General features: G+C 59.9%; 1 protein-coding gene across 1 annotated transcript in view; it reads right to left on the bottom strand.

The window, feature by feature from the left end:
• The window catches only part of CUNH16orf74 (chromosome unknown C16orf74 homolog), a 33,073-nt gene extending 31,800 nt beyond the window's left edge, over positions 1–1,273 (bottom strand). The window contains exon 1 of the mRNA XM_040633227.1: positions 1,058–1,273. The gene's annotated coding sequence lies outside the window, so the exon portion shown is untranslated. The remainder of the gene's footprint in view (positions 1–1,057) is intronic.
• Positions 1,274–4,328: the final 3,055 nt, after the last annotated feature.

The following is a 4,328-nucleotide window of genomic DNA, read 5'->3' as shown; positions in this document are numbered from 1 at the left end:
CCATCCATCCATCCATCCATCCATCCATCCATCCATCCATCCATCCACCCATTCATCCGGAGGAACCGGTACCCAGGGTGGGGACAAAGAACCCAAGGTGGGTGTGGCCTGGACAGGTAAGGGCGGGACCCGCGAGGGGATTCCTGGGGGTGGGGCAGAAACGCCAGGGCCTGCCCATCCAGCTCTGCTTCTCTGAACCTCAGTTTCCTCGTCTGTAAGATGGGGCGCTCGTGCCACAAAGGCTCCACTCTCTCAGAAGTGCCTTCCACCTCCCCTTCCCCTGTGATCCACCGGGTGCTCGGCCAGTAGAGACTGACTCTCCCCGCGGGTCCACCGCGGCCCAACAGCCCGGCCCCTCCGGACCGAGTCCGACCGCCCTTGACCCCGACTCCACGCGGCCGGGCGAGCGGAGCTGCGGGTCCCCCTTCTTGAGAGCCTCCCCCAGTTCCGCTGAGCTCAGCCAGCCCGAAGAAGTCGCGCGTGGGTTCACACTGGTCGCCCTTTGCGGTTGCAAACCTGCTTTGATGCCCTGGGAGCCAAGGGGGCCCCTAAGTGAGGCACCTCATAAATAATATAGTTTGAAATACTCGATAGAGGGGAAATGGTTCCTCTCGAGGCCTCCTGCCCCCACCCCCGGCCGGGTTCCTTTCCAGCTCTCGGGAATGGCGGTCTGGCCCATTCCCGAGGAACTCGTGACAGAGCGGGGTGTCGGGTGGAGAGTGGGGGGCCAGAGGTGTCTACGCGCGGACACACCCCCACCCGCCCGGGGTAAGTTGCAATACAGCCCAACTTGAGCTCTGGGCCCAACTTTCCCTAAATCCGCCTCCCCGCAGAAAAGCCTGCGAGAAGTTGGGGGGACGCCCAGGCTCGCGAGGGTCCGCCACCGCCCCCCGGAACCCCCTGGCCTCCCCGGGCGCGCCCTTCCCGCCGCCGGAGCCGGTGGGGCGTGGACGCCGCTTGGTCGGCTGAGGCTCTCGGGGAGCGCGGCGTGCTCTGGAAGGGGTGGGTGGGCAGCGCGGGGCCAGGCAGCGGGGCGCGCGCGGCACGGGGCACTCACCGCTTCCTGGGGGGCTCACTGCGGAGCCGCGCCCGGGATGCACGGGGCCCGCCCGGGTGCTGGCGGCGGCGGTGGCCGGGCTCCGGGGGCCGGGGCGACGAGTCTGCAAGAGAGAGCAGCGGGGGTCATGGCCCGGGCCGGGCAGTGCATGGGGGGCCCCCGCTCCGCCCCGGCCGGCGCTCCGGGAGGCCACCACTCGCACGCCTCCCACCGCCCCCTCCCCGGCCCCTCGGGGCGGTGCTGCCAGCGGCCCCGCCCCGCCCGCGGGCGCCGGATTGCACGGGCCGAGCGCGGGGGCGGAGCAGGCCCGCCCGCCGCCTCCCGGGGACTGTGCCAGGGGCACGCCCGGCGCCCGCGCCTCCGGCCTCCCGCCTCAGTTTCCTTTCGCCCGGCCTGGGGAGGAGGTGGAGGACGGAGGGTGGGGCCCGGGGAAAGTTTGGGCCCCTCCCCGGGGCTGCTTGCCAGGCTGCCTGAGGCCGTGCACCCCAGCCCTGGTTGGGTGGGAAGGGGCGCCCGGGTTCTCCCATACCAGGTGGCCATACTTGAGTGGGCCCCGTCGCCCGGCTGCTGAGAGGGGAGGCGAGACGTGGGAGGCTCCACCATCGCGCCATCCGCAGCGCCCTACACTGCTCGGGGCCCTGGGGACAAGTAAGCAACACGGCCTGCCCCCACACCCCCATCTTGTGAGAGCTGTGGGGCTTCAGATGGCCCTCGTGATCAAAAGGCAGCCTCCCTGTTGTTAGGGTCTGGCCCTTCCACTCTCCTCACCGGCTTTCACGCTTCACTTCTGGAGGTGAACCGGGGTGCAGCAAGAGGTGGGGTGTGAAGACTTGCCTCCCGGCTGGCTGTCCCAGCTTCGGGTTTTGCTGATGCCCAGCTGGGAGTAACTCTCCACTTCCCCTCCAGGTGGGTGTGGAGACCTTTTATCCAAATGGGTTTCTTAGGAGGCTCCCTGATGAGAAGGTCTCTGACAGCACCTACCCAGCTTGCGGGGGGGACAAAAGCACCCCTACCCTGGGTTCTTTATGTCACTGCCAGAAGCCTGCCAGGCCCACAAGGTCTCCACACCCTGTGCTGTGTGTAATTCTGGAGGCTTGGAAGGGGAAACTGAGTCACAGAACAGGACAGTGGCACTCCCTTGGTGAAAGCAGGAAAGAATTGAGTTGCAGGAAATAGAGTCAGCACCCTAGCTGTGTGTTCTCCCTTTGAGTCATTCCTAAAGATGTTGCAGTCTTTTGTATCAAGTCAGGAGTGACAGGTAGAAAATGTATCATGCCTCCCCCCCCCACCCCAAGGAGGACAAAAGGGGTCAGGGTTAGGGACAAGATGCTCCTTCCAAGGGTCCCCACTCCCTACCCTCAGAGGGAAGGTGGACTGTCCAGGGCCTTGTGTCCTGGGTGTGAGCTGTGTGTGGGGCAGGGCTGCTCTGAATTATCTCCTTTAATGGTGGTGACAGAGGGGTGTGGAAGCCCCTGGGACCTGTGGGCACAGCTACCAGGCTCTTGTTAGGACATGGTGGACGACTGGCGAGACATTTTCTGCAGGCAGAGAAGTCCTCAGCTGGCCGAATGACTGCTTGGTGCTCGTTGTGGGATCAGTGTGTTTCTGGGCCTCAGTTTCCACCAGGACAAGAGGGGATTTATTATTTCTACAAATGCTTTTGGTCGCCTACTCTGCACCAGGCACTGGGGTACCGCAGTGAACAGGATACCTGTCACTGACCGTGCCACCTGTGCATGCGAACCCATGTCACCACCTGCTCAGGACGGCCCTGCGAGGGAGCCACTCACTCTGAAGTCCACTTTCCAGGGCCTGTGGCACAGGGACGTCACAGATCACCCGACCAGTGGGCTCTGCTGTTCCAAGCCAATGGAGGAGCCACCAGTCTCAGGAGGGGTCTGCTAATGAGAGTTTTGTCAACTGTATGGGTTGAGATGAGGAATGGAGGAATGTAAAGACTCCAGTTTAACTTGCTTCCTCCCCTGGGAGTCCTCAGTCCCCTGAGAACAGTGGGGACTGTGCTTCAAGGTCAGAATTTCTCAATGTCTGCACTGATGTCCGGGCCTGGGTCATTCGTTGTCATGGGGGCCGTCCTAGGCACTGTGGGATACCGAGCAGCGTCCCTGGCCTTCACCCACTAGAGGACACTAGCATCCCCTCCCCCTCTCCAAGCTGTGACAACTAGACACAGCCACCTGCCCACTGGGGGGTGCAATCGCGTGTGTTGGCTGAGAACCCCTGAGTGTATTCCAGTGGTTCCCAGCCTTGGCAGCAGGACAGGATCACTGGGATCAACGGGGGAGCTTAACAAGTAAATGAATGAAAATGCATAAAGAAACACTCAGGCCCAGGCTCACCCCAAGGATCCCAACCTAACTGGTCCAGGTAGAGCCCAGGTATGCGTGTTTTGTAAAGTCTCCCAGGTGACATGAGGGCGCCTGGGTGGCTCAGTCAGTGAAGTGTCTGACTCGATGTCGCTGAGGTCACGATCTCAGGGTCATGGGATTGAGTCCCACATTGACTCCACGCTGGGTGTGGAGCCTGCTTGAGATTCTCTCCCTCCCCCTCTGTACCTCCCCCCGCATGCGCCCTCTCTCAAATAAATAAAGTTAATTAATTAATCTATAAATTAAAAACTCCCTGATGACATTAACTGGCTGTTCCCATGGAGAACCTCGAATCTAGCGTCAGAACCCACGTGGAAGCCAGAGACTCAGGGGGCAAATCAGCCAAGTGAAGTGTATGAAGTGTGTCCAGATCCTGATTAGAACAAATCCACTGTAAAAACGTATGTGTGAGGTAGTAGTGCAAAATGGACCACAGTCTGGGTATTAGATGATATTAAGAAATTATTACGAATTTGAATGGATGTGACAGTGGTATCATTGTGCTTTTAGAAGACTTTCTCTGGGGGTGCCTGGGTGGCTCAGTTGGTTAAGCATCTGCCTTCGGCTCAAGTCATGATCTCAGGGTCCTGGGATTGAGTCCTGCATTGGGCTCCCTGCTCGGCAGACAGCCTGCTTCTTCCCTCCCTTCTGCCCCTGCTTGTGTGGTCACTCTCTATCTCAAATAAATAAATAAAATCTTTTATAAAATAATAAAAAAGAAAAGCTCTTCTCTGTTAGTGATACATATGGAAATGTATTATGAGTGAATTAGTATGAAGACTGATTTGCTCTAAAAGTGTCCGGGGAAAGGGGCGTCTGGGTGGCTCAGTTGGTTCAGTGTCTGCCTTTGGCTTGGGTTTGATTCCAGGGGTTGGGCTCCTGCT

This window comes from Ursus maritimus, unplaced genomic scaffold, assembly GCF_017311325.1.
Source record: "Ursus maritimus isolate PB19 unplaced genomic scaffold, ASM1731132v1 scaffold_19, whole genome shotgun sequence".
Classification (NCBI taxonomy): Eukaryota; Metazoa; Chordata; class Mammalia; order Carnivora; family Ursidae; genus Ursus; species Ursus maritimus.
This window is presented reverse-complemented; position numbering and strand designations above follow the sequence as displayed.